This window comes from Nicotiana sylvestris, chromosome 2 (assembly GCF_000393655.2).
Source record: "Nicotiana sylvestris chromosome 2, ASM39365v2, whole genome shotgun sequence".
NCBI classification, from domain to species: domain Eukaryota; kingdom Viridiplantae; phylum Streptophyta; class Magnoliopsida; order Solanales; family Solanaceae; genus Nicotiana; species Nicotiana sylvestris.
Genome location: NC_091058.1, coordinates 202218116 through 202243999, shown reverse-complemented (window position 1 = coordinate 202243999; position 25884 = coordinate 202218116). Strand labels below are relative to the sequence as shown.

General features: G+C 39.7%; 1 long non-coding RNA gene and 1 other non-coding gene across 2 annotated transcripts; one reads left to right on the top strand and one right to left on the bottom strand.

The window, feature by feature from the left end:
- Positions 1 to 2608: 2608 nt before the first annotated feature.
- Positions 2609 to 2680, bottom strand: TRNAH-GUG (transfer RNA histidin (anticodon GUG)). The gene has a single exon. It is a non-coding gene; the product is annotated as a tRNA-His (tRNA).
- A 10492-nt stretch (positions 2681 to 13172) lies between these two features.
- On the top strand, positions 13173 to 14515 carry LOC138886445 (uncharacterized). Its single transcript, XR_011405174.1, has 2 exons — positions 13173 to 13481; positions 14263 to 14515. It is a non-coding gene; the product is annotated as an uncharacterized lncRNA (long non-coding RNA).
- The last annotated feature ends 11369 nt before the right edge of the window (positions 14516 to 25884 follow it).

Sequence of the window (25884 nt, the reverse complement as noted above, 5' to 3'; positions counted from 1 at the left end):
TTTGGTTGCGGCGGAAATTAATTGGACGACGTCGGCAAGGCATCGGTGGTTGTGGATGCTGATTTGACGATGCAATTGGTGTGGATAAAAGGAAAAATTAAAAAAATCCAAAATTCTCTCCCCTCCTCTTTGAGATAGAAAAAGAAATACAAGGAGAGAAAGGGGAGGAAAGCCAAAATAAGCGTGTAGTTTTTTTGGGAGAGAATATAAAAGAGAGTAGTTTTTTTAGATTTGGCTATATAATGCCAATTGTTTGGGGCTATCTTTGCCAAATCTAATATAAGGCTAAAAAATTGTCAATTTTTGTTATGTGTTGTTATAGGATGCCAATTTTTCTTTTTTAAAACGGATGGAATATCAACTTTAACGAGAAAATGATGCCTTCTTTTGGATGCAGCACCGAGTACAACAACAACAACAACGACCCAGTATAATCCCACAAGTGGGGTCTGGGGAGGGTAATATGTACGCAGACCTTACCCCTACCCCGAAGGGTAGAGAGGCTATTTCCAGGAGACCCTCGGCTCAAAAAAACAATAGGAGATGATATATTAGTACCATAAAAATGCGTAATAAAAATAACAACAATATATAAGAGATATGAAATATGAAATACAGGATACGAAATACGAAATACGAAATAGATGGCTGGTATAGTACAACTAGAAGGTACAGCCCTGCATCAATAGACGACCAATGACATTCCTAGTCTAACTCCTAACTAGATAGTCTCCCTCTATTGTGTTGTAGAAATATTCACACTCTCCCCTAACCTACAACCTTAATGCTCGACCTCCATAATTCCCTATCACGGGCTATGTCCTCAGTAATCCTAAGTCGCGCCATGTCCTGTCTGATCACCTCTCCCCAATACTTCTTAGGTCTTCCTCTACCTCTCCGCGTGCCCACTACAGCCAGTCGCTCACACCTCCTCACCGGTGCATCAGTGCTCCTCCTCTGAATGTGCCCGAACCATCTGAGTCTTACTTCCCGCATCTTGTCCTCCATGGGGGCCACACCCACCTTCTCTCGAATATCTGCATTCCTAATCTTATCCATCCTTGTATGCCCGCACATCCACCTCAACATCCTCATCTCTGCTACTTTCATCTTCTGGGTGTGTGAGTTCTTTACCGGCCAACATTCAGTTCCATACAACATGGCAGGCCTAACCACTGCTCTATAAAACTTACCTTTTAGTAACGGTGGCACTTTCTTGTCACACAAGACTCCCGACGCTAACCTCCACTTCATCCACCCCACCCCTATACGGTGTGTGACATCCTCGTCAATCTCCCCGATCCCCTGAATAACCGATCCAAGGTACTTGAAACTACCTTTCTTGGGAATGACTTGAGAGTCAAGCCTCACTTCAACTCCCGCTTCCGTCGGCTCAACTCCAAATTTGCACTCGAGGTATTCCGTCTTCGTCCTACTCAACTTGAAACCTTTAGACTCAAGAGCATGTCTCCAAATCTCTAGCCTCTCGTTGACGCCGCCTCTTGTCTCGTCAATTAGAAGGATGCAACACTGAGTAAAAGGTAAAAATTGCACGGGGCGCCCTATTTGGTCGCCCCCATTTAACCTATACCCATTTTTTTTAAAAGTTTTAATTTGTATCCACTTTTTAAACAATTTCAGCCCCCTTTCTCCTCCTATAGAGCCAAACGTTTATACATGTATTTGTATAGGTTCTTTTACTTGTGTTTTTTGTTCATTGTTCTTGAAAAGATTTGTTGTTATCTTTATATTTCTAAATTTATGTTGCTTCTACAGTGAGAATGATGATCAGAAATGGAAGAACCATTGCACCCAACAGCATTCCTCTGTATCTGAACAATACACATTTAGTATGCCTAGGGGATTTGTGGTCGGACACCATTTGAAGGAGGCAATCCAATCAAACCAAATTGACATCGAATCATATGGAAAGTCAGTTAAAACTTCAACTCTAAGAAGGCTGAAGGTCGTCAGTTACAAAGAAAAATTTAAGCTCTAGAGCTGAAGTTCGACAGTTAAAAAACAAAAACTTCAGCTCTAGAGCTGAAGTTCGGTAGTTATAAAACAAAAACTTCAGCTCTAGAGTTGAAGTTCACCAGTTACAAAAACAAAAACTTTAGCTCTAGAGCTCAAGTTCGCCAGTTACAAAACAAAACTTTCGCCAGTTACAAAAACAAAAACTTCGGCAATTACAAACAAAAACTTCAGCAAATAGAGAACAAAACTTCAGCTACTATGCTTAAGTTCAGCAATTACAAACAAAAACTTCAGCACACTTGGTTTAGCACACTTGCTACTTCAGTCCTGTCTACTAGAATGTTGAAGTTTTGCGTGATTGTCTTTGCTACTTCAGCCCCGTATGCTGAAGTTACGTGAAAAAAGTGGGTAAACTTGCAAATTTTTTTTGCAAAGCAGGCACAAGTTAAAATGTGATCCAAAAAGCGAATATAGATGCAAATACCCCGAATAAAAGACAACGTAAAGAATAATGAAATTGGATATTTGATCGAGAGGCCCAAAATGGTGGGCCTAACTAATGTAGCATGAAACCCAAAATGAAGATTAAAAAAGCCCAAAATTAAATGGTGGAGAGCGAAAAAGGTTACTTTGTGGCTGCTGGGATTCGAGCCCAGGTCTCCACGGCCACAACGTGGAATTCTCACCACTAAACTACAGCCACATTCGCACTTGTTCGGTCCAATAATAGTACTACTATTAGCAGATTATTTTATGAAACTACACTACAGTATGGCCGCTGTCGCATTTGAACCCAAATTAAGGTGTTTTCTCCTTATTGTCTCATAAGTCATAATATGCTAGTATATGTTTATATCCTCGTGTTAATTTTTCTTTTTAAAGAGTTAGTAGTACAGTACCAAATGTAGGAGTTGCTGAATTGGTGGTTCAAGAAATGTTGTCTCATCGATGTCTCTCTTAGCGCTTGTACTTAGATAAAATTAAAATCATAATTATGGATGTCAGAGTTATGAAATGACAAAAGCTTTGTAAAAATTCTTTGTAGTCGATTCTTTGTCTTAAGTCTTAACTAATCACTTTACTATGTTTATTCTTCTTAACGAATCACTCTGTAGTATTTTTATTTAAGGGCATACTTATGGTTACACGGTGCCTTCTGAGATATCTTAGAATTAGGACCACGTAAAGGCAAATTAAAACAACCGACTACCGTGTGATTAATCTCAGCCACCTGAAGCCCCCTTCATACGCTAAAGTGCGAAGATCTGTCAAACAGGACGTCGCAGTGAACAAATGGGAGAATTGAATGGAAGTATACTTATATGAAAGAGAGCGCCAATTAAAAGAAGGCCAATTTGATGGCAGGGAATGAGAGACTAATACAGAGATTTGTTTGCTCTTTGCGTACGGTAACATCGGGGACAGAATTTTCCCCGATTTCTCTATGAGGAAATAAAGGGGAAGTACGGCTCGACATAATTATAAGGGAGGTCCAAGAACCCCTCGTATCGAAACCTGGGAGGAATAAACGATGTATTTGGGATCGGGCGCGGTAAAATAACGGACCTAGACCAAGGACAGTTTATGGACCACGGGAAATGCGGAGAACGGTTATGCACGACGAGTAGGGAACCGTAATATTCGTCCTCAACCGGATATTACGGAGCGAATCTCGTCGGATATCACTATCACGACCCGGATTTCCCACCATCGGGAGTCGTGATGGCGCCTACTCGTAGAAGCTAGGCAAGCCACAAAATATAGAAATTCTAACTCTTTTCATTTTAATCCTTTTATAAACTTGAATTAACAAGTAATCAACAATTTAAAGATTAACGATAACAGAATAAGCAGAAGACTTAAACAGCTGAAAATGATCAAAATCAGTACTACAATGTCAATATACTTCTCTATCCGGAATCTGGTATCACAATATTCACAGACTGTCTAGGAGTACTACATACAAATATCTGAAAAAAGAAATACAGTCTGCCTCGGAAGCAAGTGAAAACAGAGCATATAAATGGATAGAAGAGAACGCCTAGCCCACGGACGCCTGCAGGACTACCTCGGGATATCTGGATGGACAGAAGGTTGGCTCCCCAAGTGCTACTGTCCCAACTGCATGGAGTGCAGAGTGTATCATCAGCACAACCGACCCCATGTGCTGGTAAGTGTCTGGCCTAATCCTGGCGAGGTAGTGATGAGGCTAGGACCAGACTCCAGATAAACATGTGCAGTTCAGATATATACAGAGGGAAAGAAATACAAAAATAAACAAGTAAAGATGGGAGGAGGGAACATGCTTTGGGGAATAGCAGGTAAAACATAATATCAAGAGAATTATAAAGGAATCAAAATCTAACCACTAACAAGAATAAGGAAAGCAAAGGCATATTTCACTTTATTTTCACATCTTGTTGCAGGTGTGCAACCCGATCCCATTTTCTGTGTCTCGTGGCAGGCGTGCCACCCACTCCCATTTCATGTATCTTGTGGTAGGCGTACCACCCGCTCCCATTTCATGTATCTTGTGGTAGGCGTACCACTCGCTCCCTTTTCATGTATCTTGTGGCAAGCGTACCACACGCTCCCTTTTCATGTATCTCGTGGCAGGCGTGCCACCTGCTCCTATTTCATGTATCTGGTGGTAGGCGTACCAAATGCTCATCCCTCTTCGGAAAGCTAGAGTTTGCAATTACCAACCCAAAAGCCTTAGCGAAGTCCAGTAACAAGGTTCCTCCTCCGTTCCTCTCCCCAAAACTGACTCCGTTCCTCCATGCACTTCGTCATACCCACCTGCGGTCGACCCAATATGACAATTGAAATCTCCTCCTATGAATAACTTCTCAGTAGGTGGTACCTGACGCATAATCTCATCTAGCCCCTCCCAAAAGTATCGTTTAACCTCCTCATCTAGGCCCGCATGTGGCGCATAGGTGCTAACGATGTTTAGGGTGCACTGTAAAAACACCAACTTAATAGTCATCAATCTATCATTCACTCGTTTAACCTCAACCATAGACTCTCTAAGTTCTATATCCACCAAAATACCCACTCCATTCTTACCCTTCTGGGTTCCTGAGTACCAAAGTTTATATCCATCCACGTCCCCCGCACTCGACCCAACCCACCTTGTCTCCTGGACACACGCTATATTGACTCTCCTTTTCTGGAGGATCTTCGTCAACTCTATAGACTTACCTGTCAATGTACCTACGTTCCATGATCCAATTCTCAATCGATAAACACTCTTGTTCCCTTTACCTACCTTGCCTCCCAGCCTACCCCATAGCCCTTGCCCTACCTCCCGACCCACCGTTCGCTCCCCCCGAGGACATGAACTCACTCGACCATCCCAGACCACAGCCACTACTCTGGCGGGGTAAGGGGAATCACTATCACACACAACAGACTAAACTAGAAGACTACAAGATGTTACTACATGCACACTAATACGGTGAATAAACTAATAACAACTAACACGATGACAATTTAACTAACACAATAGAGGGAAATAGGAAAATGGAAGGTACCAACTCCCGTAAGTATAACCTAGGAATTGTCTTGGTATACCCGACGGAGTTGCGGCCACCTAGCTTATTCACGTCCAATTCTTGTTGTTCCTTGCTGACACTTGGGTTGTTCTTCACTATTTGCATGTGCCCATCTTGCTCGCCGCCCAAAGCCACCGGCCCTAACCTGAAATACACACAAAATACCACGGAGCTAAACAAATAGGAGGTTGTCACCGCTACCACTGGTGATGCCAGCTGTTGCAACAAATCACAAAGAAAAGGAGGCGAATTTGAAAGTGTTGAACGGAGACTGTCGGAGAATCGAACCATCTCCACAGCGTCCGGCGACGACGATACTCAAGATTCCGGCGAGTTACGTCTGCTAATTGAAAGCGAAAACCAAAGAGCCAAGTTGCACAGAAACTAACGGTCTCCTTTAAAGATTAGTGAGATAGGAACAAAATAATGAATGTCCAAACAACAAGGTCCTACCAAAATATCACTTTCATACATATAACATATAAACAAAACCAGCAAGAAACTGTAATAACTAAACAAAAAGGCTCAAAATATGCAGTACCCAAAAATAGAGAAAATCCAAGCTTTATCCAACAGAATTAGCTGAAAATAAGCGTTACCTAGAAATAGAGTAGATCCAAGCTTTATCCCTCCAACTGGAAATAGATCGTCCTCGCCGGAAAAGAATCCCGGCAAGGGAACAATGATGATAATAACATGTGAGGCACAATAAACCACAACGGAGTCATAACAATTTATAATACAAGACCCACGGGCATGCTTGACACCGATGTATAGATACTTGTCACCATGCCAATACGTCGTACTCCACAATTAACACGTAGCAAATAGACACAACTCTTAATCCCTCAATCTAAGGTTAGACCAAACACTTACCTCAAACTTCCATGGCCAACTCAAGCCTCAAACACCGCCTTTCCTTTCGAATTCAACTCCAAATCAGTTGTATCTAGACATAATCAATTTAATAACATCAATAAATGCTAAATAATCCAATTCCAATGCTTAATTATAGCTTTCTAATCATTCTTCCCAAAAAGTCAAAAATTTACCCCGGGCCCGCTTGGTCAAAATACGAGGTTCGGACCAAAACTCGATCACCCATTTACCCACGAGCCTGAATATATAATTAGTTCCAAAATTCGATCCCAAAACGAGGTCTAAATCACAAATAATCAAAAAGCCCTAACTCTACCCAAATCCCTAATTTTCTACGCTTAGGAACATGATTTAAGCCTAGAAATCTAATGGGTGTTAATGGAAATTGAAGAAAATGAGTCTAAGATTACATACCTATGAATTCGTGGTGAAATCTCCTTTCAAAAATCGCCCAATTTGGAGTTGTAAAGAAGAAGTTATGACATTTGGTAATAATCCCGTAATGGCTACTGTTCTGGACTATTAAAATAACTGGGCAAAATTGGTCATCGCGTTCGCGATGAGTTAGGTCTGACAGGCCTTCGCATTCGTGGAGCTTTGGCTCCTCAAGCCTACGCATTTGCAGGCCAGTGGCTGCGTTCGCGATGCACAAAATGGTGACCCCTCCCCAGGCCTTAACCTTACACGTTCACGAGTGCATGGACGCGTTCGCGAAGGGTATTCTCCCCTCAGCCTCGCATTCGCGTCTCAAGCTTCGCGTTCGCGAAGAAGAAATTTGGCACCTGGGAAATTTGCCTTACACGTTCGCGAGAAGGACCACGCCAACGCGAAGAGTAAAATCCCTGGGCACTGAACCGCAGAAACCTGCAACATTTTGAGTTCCAAAAACCTTTCGAAACACACCCGAGCCCTCGAGGCTCAAAACCAAACATACGTACTAACTCAATAACATCATACAAACTTATCCGTGTGATAAAATTGCCAAAATAACATCAATAATAATGAATTAAACCTCAAAATCAACGAAATATTTTAAAACTTCCTAAAGCATCAAACTTTGCATTTACGGTCCGAATCACGTCAAACGGATTCCGTTTCTTACCAAACTTCACAGAGTTATCTTAAATTATATATAAGACATGTATCGTACGCCGGAACCAAAATACGGCCCGATACCAACACTTTCTAATCCAAATTCATTTCCAAACCTTATGAACAATTTCAGAAAACAATTTTTTTAAAAATTTATTTCTCGGGCTTGGGACCTCTGAATTCGATTCCGGGCATAGGCCCAAGTCCCATATTTTCCTACGGACCCTCCAGGACCGTCAAATCATGGGTCCGTGTCCGTTTACCCAAAACGTTGACCGAAGTCAAATTAACTCATTTTATAGTCAAAATTTATCATTTTTTACAGATTTCACATATAGGCTTTTCGGTTACACGCCCGAGCTACGCACGCAAATTGAGGTGATGCTAAAAGAGGTTTTTAAGGCCTTGGAATGCAGAATTTCATTTTAAAACAAGTGATGACCTAACAATCGATCAATTGTGGATCGACATTTAACGAAATTCTTTTTTTTTACCTTATTTAGACTTGTACAAAGATTGAAATTCCCCTACTATATAAAGGTAAAAGTTTCTTTTATTTTGACACATTGACACAAAAATCAAAGCAATAAAAGTTTATTTTGTGTTATAGCTATTATTCAAAGTGTTCTTCATTTGTTCTCTTATTTATTCGCGACCGAGCTTGTATCGAAGGTCCGATCGAGGATGAATTTCACCGTTCAACCTAAGATCGGGCTTGATCATCGCATTACTATAGGTTTGATATTTTATTTTATCTTTAACTTAATTACCTGATGTTCTTAGATCATTCATATTGAACTAAATTACATATCCTTTAAACCGCGTACAAATTTAATTGTTACTTATTTTTTAGGGTAAACAGTTTGTCGTCACCATGGGGAAAAGGATAATAGTGGTGATTTGATACGAATCTCCATAACATACTCTACTTTTTTCTTGTTCTTTGATGTTTTGATTTTAGGTTAGCCTAAGGATGCCAAATTCTCAGTCTGCTCACTTGAACGTTGATGCTGAGTCAGGCCATCATGGTGAGAATAAAAGCATGATGCTAGCAATGATGTGCCTCCTGTCGATCCCAATGGTGTCCCAGCTACCGACCCGATTGATGCTAACTCACAGATGTCCATCAACATCAATCTACCGACTGATTCCGAAAAACATACGTTCGTGGGGGACCTCGGCCAGCGGCTCGAGAGGCGCCCGAGGGTAAAGGTGATGGGGTGAGCCTGCGATTGATTTTCGAAATATTTCAGGCTCAGCAAGCAGTGATAGCGCAGTTGTAACCAAAGTCATGCCCCTAACATAGTCGAACCCGAGCAGTTTCAGGAAAATACTCGGAGGGATGAATGACTTACCGTAGAACCTGGTGAATTCAGGCCTGAGGAAACTTCCGAGGTGATGAAGATGCTTGAAGTATTGAAAAAACGGGCGGAGTCAGGCGAGAAGAAGGTTGAGGTCAGCGACAAGATGGTGGAAATGTATAACTCCAGGGTCGATCAGATCTCGGGAGCGACTCCGATATTGAAGGGACCAAACTCTAAAATGTTTATTAAGAAGCCTTTCCCTCCGAGCGCGGTACCAAAGTCGATTCCAAAGAGGTTTCGAATGCCCGACATTCCCAAGTATAATGGGACCACGAATCCAAATAAGCGCGTAACCTCTTATGCATGCGCAATTAAAGGGAATGACTTGGAAGACGATGAAATCGAGTTGGTGTTGCTGAAAAAATTGGGGAAACCTTGTCCAAGATAGCAATGATATGGTATCACAACTTGCCTCCAAATTCTATCGACTCATTCGCTATGCTTGCAGATGTTTTCGTGAAGGCCCATATCGGTGCGATCAAGATCGATACAAGGAAGTCAGACCTTTTCAAGGTCAAATAGAGGGATAATAGCATGCTCGGGGAGTTCGTGTAGAGGTTCCAGATGGAACGGATGGATCTGCCACCAGTTGCGGATGATTGGGCCGTACTCAAGGGCTCAACCCCCAAAGTTATGTGGCCTCTTAACAACAAAAGCAAAACTTGGTGGAGTACCCAGCGGTCACCTAGACCGACGTCCATAACAGATATCAATCGAAGATCAGGGTCGAAGACGGCAAACTTGGGGCCTCTTCGGATCTGTTTACCCCATCAAAACCGATGGCAGGTGTAAGAGAACCATTAATCAGGAACCAAGGCCAGTCTGAGATCGATATCATCCATACAGTAGGTATCAGAGGGGAAATAGATCCAGGCGCCACCCCACAAGACATGAGAAGAGAAATGATCGAGGACCCCACATGAAAAAGATAAAATTACTGATTGATATATTCAAGCAATACAAAAGTAATAGGATTGTGAATATGTATCTCATTTTGAAGAAATACATTTGGAATATGATATTATTCATCAAATAACTATCCTATACACGCTCCAATCTAATGAGATTGCAGAAAGAAATAATTAAAGGAGATAATGACTGTCTTGTTGATAAGTTGTGACACCCTAAAACTTGTAGGGATATTCCCAAACATGCTCTAAATTACACTGATAATGTTCTACATTATCGATACATATAACATAAATCCTTAAGAAAATAACAATAAGCTTATATATTTCCCTAACCTTATAAATCCAACTCAAAGTTAAGTAACGTAATTTTGAGGAAACAATTATGACTTGCTTGGAAAAAACCTTCTATGAAGTTGGTCATGTGCTCCCCAAGTTTGTAAGATTTTCGTTAAGGCTCCATATATTTGAACTTGTGTAATTTGATTGTCAATACTTCTATTCTGTAAGTTTTGTAAAGGTCCAAGTATATACCCTACAAAATTGGGGGTGCGGAATGTGTTGCTTGTTGATAAGCTCATGCCACTAGACCCAAGCAGTAGTACAATTATTAAGATCATGAGTTTAATAGCTTGTTTGGCCAAGTTTCTCCAAGCTGAAAAGTATTTTTTTTTTAAGTTGAAGTGTTTGGCCAAGCTTTTAGAAGAAAAAAGTACTTTTGAGGAGAAATAGAAGCAGTTTTGGAGAAAAAAAAAGTAACTTTTTCCTCAAACACTTTTGAAAAAAATACATTTAGAAGCACTTTTTCTAAAGCTTGATCAAACAATAATTGTTGTTTAGAAGTGTTTTTCAAATTAATTAGCCAAACATAAATTGCTTTCACTATAAGTACTTTTAAAAAAATACTTTTGAAAAAAAGTACTACTTTTCAAATTAAGCTGATTTTTCTAGCTTGGCCAAACATGCTATGAATCTCAATGATTTTCTGATCATACATTTTTGAATTAGACTCTTTTGAAAAATAAAGAAATCAAAATTTTTGATAGACCTTTAAATCTGTTATAAAATAAAGACTTTAAAGTAAAGAAATCAAAGACAAGTATAGAGAGAGAGAGAGAGATTTATTATTCAACTTCAAATTCATGTACATAATGAATTGAAATCTCCTCTATTTATAGAAGAAAGGAAGTTGATGTGTAAGATGCTATTGCAAGCTGTTGTGTAAGCTGCTACGGCAAGCTGCTTGTAAGCTGCTTGTAAGCTGCTACTGCAAGCTGTTGTATAAGCTGCTTGTAAGTTGCTTGTAAGCTGCGACTGTACCAGATATAGATAATCTTCTGTCGGGGGTAATATTTATCCATAACGGAGTACCGAAATGATAAGGTTCTTCAGGAAGCTTATTTCCAGTGGAGTACTAAATAGATAATCATATTTACGGCAGAGTCCCATATGGATAAACTTCTTCAGGAAGCTTATTTACAACGGAGTACTAAATGAACATCCATAATATAATGTATATTTATAACACTCCCCCTTGGATGTTCATTAAGAGATAATGTGCCTCAGTAAAACCTTACTAGGAAAAATCATGTGAGAAAAAATCCTAGTGAAGGAAAAAGAGTACACATATTTAGTAATACGCATTGCTAGGTGCCTCATTAAAAACCTTATAAGGAAAACCCCATGGGAAAAAACCTTAGTAAGGAAAAAAGAGTGCATCGCGTATTTTACTCCCCCTGATGAAAACCTTGTTTTAAATATTCGAGTCTCCGCATTCTAATCTTGTATACCATCTTCTCAAAAGTTGAATTTGTAGAGAATATTATCCACAACTACTTCAGATTGATTTAAATTAATCTCATCAAAACCAAGAAGTTGCTACAAGTCATTTCATTGAGTTGTTTGCAACCTGCCTGCATCAGCTGCATGCTTGTAGAAAACTTCAATGGAGTACTAAATGGATAATCTTCTTTAGGAAGATTATCTACAGCGGAGTAATAAATGAACATCCACAAAAATATTTTCAAAATACTCCTCCTTGGATGTTCATTATTATGTACCTCGTTAAAACCTTACTAGGAAAAACCCTATGGGAAAAAATCCTAGTCAAGGAAAAAGAGTACACTAATAATATACATTGCAAGCTGCCTCATTAAAAACCTTACCAGGAAAAACCCAGTGGGAAAAAATTCGAGCAAGGGAAAAAAAGTACAGTGCAGAGACTTGGGTATATCTGGACCAAGGAGTTCATCATTCTCTTCTGGAGGTAAGAACGGATCCTTAACCCGTGTAGGAGAAGGACTATATCTTGCTAGTAAATTAACAGAAAATGCTATGTCAGGCATTGTAGCATTAGCACGATACATTAGTGCACCAATTGCACTGAGATAGGATACTTCGGGACCAAAGAGTTCCTCATCCTCTTCTGGAAGTCGGAACAAATTCTTATCCACTTCAAGTGATCGAACAACCATTGGTGTACTCAATAGGTGCGCTTTGTCCATGTAAAAGCGTTTTAAGACCCTTGTTGTATAGACAGATTGATAGATAAAGATCTCGTATGCTAAATGTTTAATTTGCAGACCAAGACAAAGTTTTGTCTTTCCAAGATCTTTCATCACAAATTCTTTCTTAAGATATTCAATTGCCTTTTGGAACTCTTCTATAGTTCCAACAAGATTTATGTCATCAACATAAACAACAAGTATATCAAATTCTGAATACATGGACAAATAACATTATATATGTAACTTTCTTTCAGCAAATATTCACTGAGGCGATAATACAACATACTGTGAACACCTAATTTTTGCACTATTTAACACCTCCTAAAGTTATTAGTGTTTTGTTATTTTAATTATTTTTCTCAATTTTTGTGATTTTAATTGCATATTTATTATCATAAAATACTAAAAAAAATAGTTCTTTCTTCATTTGTGCATTTTAAGAATTAACTAGCTGTTTAGTTGGTGAATTAATCTAGTTAATTGATCATTAGAATAAGTTATTTAATTAATTTATTTGTGTAAAATTAGTTTAATAAGTAGGATTAAGGAAGAAATTTGGCCAAATTTGAAAGAAAAAGTGTCCAAGAGTGCAAGATAAAGGGTTTCCATTGAAAGGGTCTGAAACTACGTAGTTTTGCCTCAAAACTACGTCATTTCACTAAATGAAACATGATCAAATCATACCCATCCATTCCATCTTGATCCAATGGATCTCATTCACTCTTAGCTTAGGTATTTAAAGCCTCAAAAATCTGAAATTGTCCTCATTTTCACCCATAATTCTTTTCTCCTTCTTCTCTCTTCACTCTCTCTACGCCGCCCCAGCTCTGCCCACCACTGCCTGCCGGAAATCGCTGCCGCCGGCGGACCACCTCCAAACACCTCCAAAATGCCACGTAATCTCCACAACTTCCTCTTTCCATATCTTCAAACCAAATCCTAAAATAATCCCTCAAACACCTTGAATCTTAGATCTAGGAAACTTTCCTGTCACTTTTTTGCCCAAATTCTTGAAGCTCCAACCACTACCGCACCACAATACCTACATCAATGGATAGAGCTCCCCAAGACCTAGTTATTGATGCCAATTTTACCCTGAAAATCCGGCGACCAAAATCCGGCCAAATTCCGGCGACCTCCCCGAACACCCTCTTTGGGCATACCACCTATTTTTTCGGCCACTTGAATTATAAAATGGTAAAAATCCTATTCTTTTGTGGCTATTTTTTCTATTTTATTTTTATTTTTTCAGATTTTATTTTTGTCTATTATTAATTATAGTTTTTAAAGTTTGAAATGTTAAATTTTCTGTTTTTTGCACTTGTTGAAGTAGTAAAATAGTTTTGTGTTGATAAAAGTGAGGTAGTGAAAAATACTTAAGAGTATATGGTACTTGTTTGGTTGTTTATTTACTGCTTCAAGACTTTTTAAGTACAACACTCAAAAGTCAAATTGTTTGGTAAGAAAATGTAGACCTTTGGATAGTGTTTGAATAAAAGTCTGTCTTTGAATAGTGGAGAACAGATTTTGTTTGAAATACTTGACAAGATTTGAACCAGAAAGTCTGGCATTTTGAATTTAAGAGTAGATTTTGTAGAGAAATCTGTCAAAAAGATTGATTTTTTAATTTTTTTGAAATACCTGATTGTTTTGATATATAGGAGGACACTCCATCTTACTGAGGGAACTCTACACACAAAAAAGAGAGAAAAAATCAGTAGCTATAATATCCCTTAGCAGCTTTTGTGAGTTGATTCTTAAGTGAAAAACTTGTTTAAGAAGAATAGAATAGTCTTGAAAGATTTTTCTGGAGTTACATAATTGTACTGTTTTGCTGGGTATTTCTAGTTTATTTTCTTGGGTTTGAATATGCCAGTTGTCGCTGTCTTTTGCTGTTGTTGCTGCCCATTTAATTGTTCTGCTGTTGATTTTGGAAAGAGATGACTCTGCTGTATTTGTTCTTCTTTCTGCTGTCCAGGTAATTTTCGGACCATGTAAACTCATAAAATCGAGTTGGAATGAAAGATAATGACGCTGGGAAATATTAGTAGCTTTATCCTTCTATTGTAATTCATTTTTATATGTTCTTGAATGTTTGATAATGTTATAACAATATGTTAGTTAATTAAATTGTGTTAAGCATCTTTAATTATTTTTATTTTTGCAAAGCATTAGATATAATTCCACTGGCATTTGGTTGTCTGAAAGGAGCATATATATTAAAATTTGAACCCTTGTAGCCATGTTTGTCCCTTTGTTGTCACCAAGCTAAGTTTTTATTATTATTATTATTATTATTATTATTATTATTATTATTATTATTATAATATTTTAGAGTCCCAATAATCTTTTTTTATATCTTAAAAATACTTATTTAGTAAGGTAGTTAAGTTGTAGATTAGAAAGACAATCTGTAAACTTATTTTTGTAAATAGTTGGCTACGGATTGCAAATAGCAAGATATGGCCAAATCTGTAACATAGCTTTAAAAGGCCATATCTGCAGATTTAAAGTCCAAAAGCATATGGGCTTTTGGATTTTGTCTTGGACATGAGCCCATTTGACTCCATCAACCCAATAGTGGGCTGCCTCATTCAATGTCAAGACAAGCCCACATCTTACTAGTTTTAAGCAATGTCAATTGATAATTTTCTCTCATTACTCTCATCTTTTAAATTAGTACTCATAACAATAATTTTCTCTCATTAGTTAAGTTGTAGATTATTATTCAAATCTTTTCTTTATTTTTTTAAAATAAATAAAAACGGACATAAGAAAAGCATAAAAATCAAATAAACCACAGTTTATCCAAGTTTAATTCAAGCCAAATGTAGTCAATAAAGCGACCGTGCTAGAACCACGGGACTCAGGGAATGCCTTACACCTTCTCCCCGGTCAACAGAATTCCTTACCCGGACTTTATTTTCGCAGACCAACAATAATAGAGTCAAACCTTCCTTTGAATAGGGATTCGAATAAAAGGTGACTTGGAACACCAGTAAAAGTCAATTCCAAGTGGCGACTCTGTAAATAAAATAATCCCTACTTCAAATTTGTCACTTTAATTGGAAAAGCTCTTTAACCCACAATCCGTTACATTTTGCACACATATTTCTTAGAGGGAGAAAAGGGGTGTGACACATACGCCCAGATTGTTTTAAACCATACAAAAATCTTTATAATTTGATCGAGTACATTTTCTGAGACTTTGAATTATATGATTCAAGCATTTTAAATCCTTCAGGGATCTTTATAGAGATTTAATCAAATGAGTCATATAGGTTATGACTTGCATTTAAATGGCATGACATCTTTAGGTGTCTGGACTACAGGTTCGATCCTCACAATCTTTTACAATATTGTGCACTATATTGTATCAAATATATCATCGACGATTATTTTGTATCGGTTCGCAAGCGACATAACTTGTTGAGATTTCATCACTTTCTTTATTTTTAGGTACCTGAACTTCTTCTGGAGTTTCATGAAATGTTATGTTGTGGGCTCTTCTAGAGCTCATTTCCTCCTCATTATGATCATTTTGATCATTAGTTTCTTATCATTTTTCAAGGATTGTTACCTTTGGAACCGATTGGTCTACCACGCTTTATGCGTACAATAAACTCTATCCTTTAGGGACTTTAAATTTTAATAGGAGAATTTGCAGCTGAAATATAATATTTAATTTTGGATCAGCAAATGCTTCTGGCATTTTACTTGAATTATCTTCTAAGTGAGGATTATATTAATGATAGTTCGATTCATATAGCATATTTTTCAGTAGTTTATTACATCCCCCAAATGTTAGAAAAACTAACATATATCCCCAATCTTCTTTGGGAAACATATTTTTGTGCATTGTGGTAGAGAAATTAATCATATACCACACATCAAAAGATAGTAAAAATATTTGGTTTCTGATCCTAAACCAATTGTGAGGGGAGGACTTATCATATATTGTTGGTCTGATGCATACAAGTGCTACTATATGCAATTTAGAAAATCTTAGACCAACACATGAAGCTTTGTTCTCATAAGCAATGGTTTAACCATTAATAGGAGGTATTCAATATTAAACCAGCTTGGATATAAACCAGCATCATCAAGATGAACTATCTTGATTTAATAATCTGTAAATTATTCTCATAACTGAGAAAAACAATTTTACATGCCAAACTGCAGGTTGACAATAATCGCACATGTAATCATCTCATATATGCATCTATAAGTGGTTCACATGATAGGTGAATGGACCCATACTCACCTTTTGTATATTTCAGAATTAGGGATCTTAATCCCAACTTTAGCTGGTATAATCAATTTATTATGAGAACAAGCAACACAAGAGAATTCTTGAAGAATCTTCTAGTTCTTCAGTATATGCTTATTTGAATTCTCAAATAGCTCAAAAAATAGCAAATGAAAACTTCAAGTTTATCATGGCATGTGTTATCTCTTAGTAAACTTCTAATTTACTATGGCATAAACTTTTGCATTAGTAAACATCTGGTTTACTATGATACATGATGTAGTACAAATTGAAGATATAAGGCGGGTAACTTCTCATATACATATTAATTTACCCCTTATGATTGTGGAAACGTGAAGATTTTCAATCCTCTAATCATTTGTAGTCTCAATATGATAGCCAGTTGTATTAGTAAACTTTGTATTTACTACAACATATGTTTTGACCACAATCATATAATATGAATGACAAATTTGCATATAAGCTCTTTGGGAGCCTTCAATTTATTTTCCACAATCAAATATTTATCAGATACTACTGGTGTCATGTGTCTTCTATACAAACAGTTAGCTCTTCGGGAGTTTTTGATATATTTTGTACTATTATTGCTCAGACATTTCTGGTATCATGAGAGAAAATCATAACAAAATGAACATTATAAAGACGATTTTAAATTTATAAATGTAAGAAATTAAGAATTTCAGTATTTTTACCACCAACTTTGTGACAAATATCTCCTTCAGGGAGAAACGCAATTAACATCTGAATATTTTATATCAAAGCGGCAACCACATAATCATTACATCCTTCAGGAAAAGATACATGAGTTGTTATTTCCTTCGAGGAACTCGATAACTAACCATAACATATTAATGTGGTTGTAGTACAAAGCATTCTACAAGAATGCTTTTTGCCTTATAATGATATTTAATAAAATTATTCAAGATATTTTACGTACAACGGGTACGTGCGGCAATGTCTTTATGCCATAAAAACAAGATTTATATCATTTGTTATTCTACCTCTTCAGGAGGTGAGCTGTGGTATTTCTTCATTCACTCCAGAGAACGAAAATGTGCTTCAAAAATAACTTTGAATAGCTTATTATTTTGTTTAAGCACAGAAAGACACAGTTTCATAATATTTTCCTGCTTCAGGAGAAAATTTCAATTGTGTTACTTCTTCAGGAGTAAATTTAAAATACGAAAAAATGAGTATATATTTCCTCAATCATATTACCTCTTCTGGAGGCGAATTGTAATATATTCACATCAAAAGCGCATTCATATTTACGAGCTTTATTAATATTATCACATTCACTTCAGGAATGGATTAATATTTATCAAAAGTTCTCATCCTTCAGGGAACGGAACATAATTATTTGATCGTGCATTAATCACACCAAATTGTGTGACGGCTTAGAACCTCTTTTAAGATATTGCTACTTTATGAGCAAATCGAGGCATGCAAGTAATATAAAGAAATTTTTCTCTAGCTTATCTTCAATTGTAACCATAGAAAACCTAAATTATCACTTCTGGTGGCCATAGGCATATACCACTTCTGGTGGGTAACAAAATTTTAGTTATAATGAGATATACGAAACATAACCACTTCTGGTGGTTGTATATTTCTTACAAACTCTTGTGACGACCCGGCTAGTCGTCTCATGGGTTACCGCTTAATTTTTCCCATTTCTACTTCTTTATGCTTTGTTATCCATATTTTTTGGTATCGGGTTGGCCGGATCGAGTCCGGAATGAGTTTGGTGAAGTTTGAGATACTTAGTCTCTTTTAAGGAAGTTTAAGTTGGAAAAGTCAACCGGATGTTGACTTATGTGTTAGAGGGCTTAGATGTGAGTTTCGATGGTTCGGTTAGCTTCGGGAGGTGATTTATGACTCAAGAGTGTGATCGGAACGGGTTTTGGAGGTATGAAGTATATTTAGGCCTGAATTGGCAAAGTTGATATTTTGGCGATTTTTGGTTGATAGGCGAGATTTTGATATAGGGGTCGGAATAGAATTTTGAGAGTTGCAGTAGCTCCGTCGCATCATTTGGGATGTGTGTGTAAATTTTCAGGTCATTCAGACGTGGTTTGGTTGGATTTTTTATCAAAAATGGAATTCGGAAGATTTTAGAAGCTTAGGCTTGAATCCGAGGTATTTTGGGTGATTTGATATTGTTTGAGGTGTTTTGATGATTGGAACAAGTTTGAATGAGGTTTTAGGAAATGTTGGTGCCTCTGGTTAAGGTCCTGGGGGCCTCGGGTGAGTTTCGGAGGGTTGAACAGATCATTTTGAGTTAAGAGAAATTGTAGAAAAATGGTTTCAGTTGTTGCAGGTGATTTGTTCTTCGCGTTCGCGAGAGGGCCCTCGCATTCGCGAAGGGCCAGGAAGGGAGGCATCATGTTTGGCCTTCGTGTTCGCGAAAGGTAGTCCCACATTCACGAAGGTTGGATTTATTAGGCATCGCGTTCGCGTGTGTCTGGGACGCATTCGCATAGGTTGGTAAAGCTGAGGCATCGCGTTCGCGATGGGGGATCACGTTCCTGAAGAAGAATTTTGGTCAACGAAATTTTTTTGCTTCGCGAACGCGAGGCTTTGACCGCGTTCGCGAAGAAGGATTTTAAGGCCAGGGCAGAATGTTTAAAAGGTTGTCTTGTCCACGAATGTGGGTCTATTTTCCTTCATAGTTGCTCGTTTTTTGAGATATTTGAAGGGGATTGAAGAGGAAACGTTCGAAGGTAAGATTCTTGGACTAGAAACTTGATTGTTATGTGAATTTCACCTAGAAAATCATGGAATCTAAGCCTAAAATTGAAGAACTAGGGCTTGAAATTGGAAACCAAACATTTGGGATTTGAACGGTCATTTGTGGATGGATTTTGATGTTTTTGGTATGTATGAACTCGTGGGGAGATAAGCAATCTATTGATGTAAAAATTTCTGAATTTCAAGACATGATCCCGGGGGTCAGGTTTTGGTAATTTCGGGATTTTTTGGTACTTTTCGATTGTTTTTGCTTGGGCTTCGTTCCCTTAGCATATTTTGACTAGATTCGACGCGAGTGGAGGCCTATTCGGGGGGCAAAGGCATCGCGGAGTAGTATTTTCACCGGTTTGAGGTAAGTAACCATTGTAAATCTGGAACTGCAGGTAAAAAACCCCGGTATTTGACTTGTTTTGATAAAAGCAGTGGCACACATGCTAGGTGACGAGCGTGTGGGCGCGCACCGATAGGGATTGTGACTTGGTCCATCCCGTAGCAACTATTAAATCGCGTATTTGATTTGGAAATATTATGTTATCCCTTATTTTGGATATTTATATTGTATTATGGGTTGTATGCCATGTTTGGGGCCTTGTGCCGACCTGTAGCAACCCTTAGGAGCATTTTGACCGTTTTTCCTCACTTTACTTGCTAAAAGCATATCCTTAGTCATGTTTTACCTGTTTAAATGTTAAAAACTGGTTTTATCACTTTACTCCTAATTGTGAGGACTGTTCGGGCTGAGAACCCTAATTTCTATTGATGTGCCCGAGAGGCTGTGAGGTTAAGGACTGAGAGAGGTTGAGAACCCAATTGTGAGGATACTTATATATTTATATGTGAGGTATGGATTGGGCTGCACGCCGCAAAAACACTTATATGGATCGGGCTGCACGCCGCAACAACACTTATATGGATCGGGTTGCACGCTACAACAACACTTATATGGATCGGGCTGTACGCCACAACGGTTACTATGATTTCTATTATTATGAGATATAAATGATCCAAGTGCTGAGAGTGAGTACTGAGTGACGAGAGTTGAGTCACGAGTGACTGAGAGGCTGCCCGAGGTGCCATATTCTGAGTGATTCCTTGCCCAATGGGCCCTATTATGATGTTTCCACTGTTTTCACTCTTCTTGTAAATAAGCCTCTGTTGGATATATGCTAAGTAACTAATTTCAATGTTTTAAACTAGAAATGATGATTTTTTGACGGAACTGATTTTAAAGTTATATATTTTTTAACTGCTCGCCACTGCTTTCAGTTCATTATTTACTTTAGTTACTTACTAAGTTGGCGTACACACGTTACTCCCTACACCTTGTGTGCAGATCCAGGTGCCCGAGCGATCGAGTGAGCATTTTTCAGCTGATTCAGTTTCTGTCGAGGATTTCGAGGTAGTTGCATGTCGTTCGTAACCCTATTTTCTCCCTTCTATCATGTTATTTTCCGCATTTTCTAGACTATTGATGTATTAGGAATTCAAACTTGTATTAGAGGCTTTAGACTCGTGACACCAGATTGTTGGGGCTGTATAGTTTATTGTTATTTAGACTTCCGCATATTTTCTGTCGTTTTAAACTTTTATTATGAAATCAGTATTTAAAACCTGTGTTGAAAATGGTTTATTACTAAAGGAAATGGGTTGTGGTTAGTTGATTGGTTGGTTTGCCTAGTAATGTGATAGGCGCCATCACGACTGGTACTTGGGGTCGTAATAAGTTGGTATCAGAGCCTAGGTTACATAGGTCTCGTGAGTCATGAGCCGGTTTAGTAGAGTCTCGCAGATCGGTACAGAGACGTCTGTATTTATCCTCGAGAGGCTGTAGAACCTTTAGGAAAACTTCATATTCTTGAAATTCTTGTCGTGCGGATCTGTTTGTCCGAGTACTAAACTTATGTTATTTCATTCTCTCACAGATGGTGAGGACACATGCTACTAGGCAGGACGGATGACCACCAATACCACCCGCTAGGGCCACCAGAGGCTGAGGTCACAGTCGGGGCCGTGGCAGGGGCAGTGCAGCTAGAGTAGCACCGACAGATCCACCAACTGCCCCAGTTCCAGATTAGGTCCCAGTTGTGGACTCTAAAACAACACCAGTTTAGGCACCAGCTGCGCCTATTGTTATCCCAGGTCTCTAGGAGGCTTTAGCTCAGATCTTATTAGTGTGTACCGATTTGGCTCAGGTGGTCTCAGCTACTACGGCCGCAGCTACTTCCCAGGCCGGGGAAGGCACCCAGACTCCCGTTGCTCGCACATCTGAGCAGGTTGTTCAGGGACTCCAGACATCGGGGGCACATCCATCCCAGCCGGTTGCACCAGCTCAGGAGTTTGTGGTACCAGTTATGTCGGATGATGAGCAGCATCGACTTGTGAGGTTTGGTAGACACCAGCCTCCGACATTCAGCGATACAGAGGGCGAGGATGCCCAGGGTTTCTTGGATAAGTGTCAGCGGATGCTTTATATAGTATGGATTCTTGAGACTAGTGGTGTGGAATTCACCATCTTTCAATTTTATGGGGTTGCCTTCACTTGGTGGGAGGCGTATGAGAGGCGTAGGCCTGTTGGTCCAGCGTCCCTTACTTGGCAGCAATTCTCTGTTCTCTTCCTGGAGAAGCATGTACCATAGTCGCGCCGAGAGGAGCCGCACAGGCAGTTTAAGCAGTTACATCAAAGGGAAATGACGGTGACGCAATATGAGATACAGTTCTTTGAGTTAGCCCATCATGCAGTTTGGATGGTTCCCACAGATCGAGAGAGGATCAGGAGGTTTGTTGATAGCCTCACGTACCAGCTTCGGATTCTCATGACTAAGGAGAGGGTGACATGTGCTACCTTCAAGGAGGTTGTTGATATCGCCCGTGAGATTGAGACGGTTTGCCGGCAGGAGCGAGAGGAGAGGGAGGCCAAGAGGCCTCGGGGATCCGGTAGTTTTAGTAGTACTCCTTTGAGGGGTCAGTTCCAGCAGGGCAAAGGCCGTTCATTCAGGCACGCACATTCTGCTCGCCCATGTTACCGTGGAGCATCATTAGGTCATGGCTTTCATAGTTCTCATTAGGGCCACTCATCACTTAGTGCCCTTCCAGCTCAGAGCTCGTCTTGTGCTCCAACAGTCTAGGGTTCTTCCATGTCAGGTCCTTCTACTGGTCATTCCAATGCTAGGGGTTCCCTTCAGTCCCCATCTCCAGCACTGGGGAGTTGTTATAAGTGTGGAGAGTTTGGATATATGAGGAGGTAGTTTCCTCGTCTTCATGATAGTCAGTCTCAGCAGAGGGGTCAACCATTGACTGCTGCTCCAGTTACTTCACCACCACCCCAACCAGATAGGGGTAGAGGTCAGACAGCCAAGGGTCTCCCCAGAGGGGGAGGCCAATCAGGCGGTGGTCAGGCTCGTTTCTATGCCCTTCCAGGTAGATTAGATGTTGCTGCTTCAGATGCCATGATTTTAGGTATTGTTTCAGTCTGCCATAGAGATGCCTCTGTATTATTTGATCCTGGTTCCACCTTTTCTTATGTGTCATCATACTTTGCCTATTGGATACGCCCCGCGAGTCTCTTGTTTCACCTGTTCATGTATCTACTCCGGTGGGCGATACTGTTGTTGTAGACTGTGTGTATTGGTCGTGTGTGGTGACTATTGGGGGTTTAGAGACCCGAGTGGATCTTTTACTATTATGTATGGTGGATTTCGATATCATTTTAGGCATGGATTGGCTATTTCCATGTCATGCTATTCTGGACTGTCATGTTAAGACAGTCACATTGACTATACCGGTGTGCCACAGATCGAGTGGCGAGGTGTGACTAATCATGTTCCTAGTAGAGTGATCTCATTCTTGAAAGCCCATCGTATGGTTAGGAAGAGTTGTCTTTCGTATCTAGCCTTTGTGAGGGATGTCAGAGCTGAGACTCCCAGTATTGATTCCGTTCCAGTTGTGAAGTATTTTCCCGATGTGTTTCCTGTAGACCTGTCGGGCATGCCACCGGACAGGGACATTGATTTTGGTATTGACCTGGTGCCGGGCACTCAGCCTATTTCTATTTCGCTGTATCGTATGGAACCAACGGAGTTGAAGGAGTTAAAGGAGCAGCTTCAGGAACTCCTTGATAAGGGGTTATCCGGCCTAGTGTATCACCTTAGGGTACTTCGATTCTATTTGTGAAGAAAAAGGATGGCACAATAAGGATGTGCATTGATTATAGGCAATTGAACAAGGTAACAATTAAGAACAAGTATCCTTTACCTTGCATTGATGATTTATTCGACCAGCTTCAGGGAGCGAGAGTGTTCTCCAAGATTGATCTCCGTCTAGGCTATCACCAGTTGAAGATCAGGGATTCGGATATTCTTAAGACGATTTTTAGGACCCGTTATGGTCATTATGAGTTCTTGGTGATGTCTTTTAGGCTGACCAATGCCCCAGCAGTGTTCATGCATTTAATGAGCAGCGTGTTCCGACCTTATCTTGATTCATTTGTCATAGTCTTCATTGATGATATTCTAGTGTATTCACGTAGTCAAGAAGAGCACACAGAGCATTTGAGGGTTGTATTGCAGAGATTGAGAGAGGAGAAGCTTTATGCAAAATTCTCCAACTATGAGTTTTGGCTCGATTCAGTGACTTTCTTGGGGCACGTGGTGTCCAGTGAATGTATTCAGGTCGATCCGAAGAAGATAGAGGCGGTTCAGAGTTGGCCTAGACCGTCCTCAGCCACAGAGATTCGCAGTTTTCTTGGTTTGGCAGGCTATTATTGTCGGTTCATTCAGGGATTCTCATCCATCGCATCGCCCTTGACCAAGTTAACTCAGAAGGGTGCTTCATTTGTATGGTCGGATGAGTGTGAGGAGAGCTTTCAGAAGCTCAAGACAGCTTTGACCATAGCTCCAATGTTAGTTTTGACATCAACTTCAGGTTCACCATGTATTGTGATGCTTCGAGAGTTGGGATTGGTTGTGTGTTAATGTAGGAGGATAGAGTTATTGCTTATGCTTCTCGTCAGTTGAAGCCCCATGAGAAGAACTACCTCGTTCATGATTCGGAGTTGGCTGTCATAGTTCACGCATTGAAAATTTGGAGGCATTACTTGTATGGCGTATCTTGTGAGGTGTTCACTGATCATCGCAGTCTTTAGCATTTGTTCAATCAAAATGATCTCAATTTGAGGCATCGTAGATGGTTGGAGTTTCTTAAGGATTATGATATCACTATATTGTACCATCTGGGAAAGGCCAATATGGTGGCCGATGTGTTTAGTTGAAAGGTAGTGAGTATAGGGAGATTGGCATATATTCTAGTTGGGGAGATACCTCTTGCAGTTGATGTTCAGGCCTTGGCCAATCAGTTCGTGAGGTTAGATATTTCGGAGCCTAGTCGGGTGTTAGCTTGTGTGGTTTCTCGGTCTTCCTTATATGATCGCATCAAAGAGCGCTAGTATGATGATCCGCATTTGCTTGTCCTTAGAGATAGAGTTCAGCATGATAATGCTAGAGATGTGACCATTGGTGATGATGGGGTGTTGAGGATGCAGGGCCGAATTTGCATGCCCAATGTGGATGGGCTTCGGGAGTTGATTCTAGAGGAGGCCCACGGCTCGCGGTATTCCATTCATCTGGATGCCATGAAAATGTATCAGGATTTAAGGCAGCACTATTGGTGGAGAAGAATGAATAAAGATATTATGGGATTTGTAGCTCGGTGTCTCAATTGTTAGTAGGTAAAATATGAGCATCAGAGACCGGATGGCTTGCTTCAGTAGATGGATATTCCAGAGTGGAAGTGGGAGAGAGTCACTATGGATTTTGTAGTCGAACTTCCATGGACTTTGAAGAAGTTCGATATTATTTGGGTGATTGTGGATCGGCTAACCAAGTCCTGCACTTCATTCATGTGTGTACTACCTATTCTTCAGAGCGGTTGGCAGGGATCTATATCAGGGAGATTGTTCGTTTGCATGGTGTCCCAGATTCCATCATTTCAAATAGAGGTATTTAGTTTACTTCGCAATTTTGGAGGGTCGTGCAGAGAGAGTTGGGTACTCAGGTTGAGTTGAGCACATCTTTTCATCCTCGGATGGACGAGCAGTCCGAGCGCACTATTCAGATATTGGAGGACATGTTGCGTGCTTGTGTCATTGATTTTGGAAGATCATAGGATGAGTTCCTACCGCTTGCAGAGTTTGCTTATAACAATAGCTATCAGTCGAGTATTCAGATGGATCCATATGGGAGGTGGTGTAGATCTCCAGTTGGTTGGTTCGAGCCCGGTGAGGCTAGGCTATTGGGGACTGATTTGGTACAGGATGCCTTGGAAAAGGTGGAGGTGATTCAGGAGAGGCCTCGTACAACGCAGTCGAGGCAAAAGAGTTATGCTAATAGGAAGGTTCGAGATGTGTCCTACATGGTTGGCGAGAAGGTTCTGTTGAAGGTTTCACCCATGAAGGGTGTTATGAGATTTGGAAAGAAAGGGAAATTGAGTCCGCGGTTTATTGGGCCTTTTAAGGTGCTTCGGAGGATTGGGGAGGTGGCTTATGAGCAGCTTTGCCACCCAGTTTGTTGAGTGTGCATCCAGTAT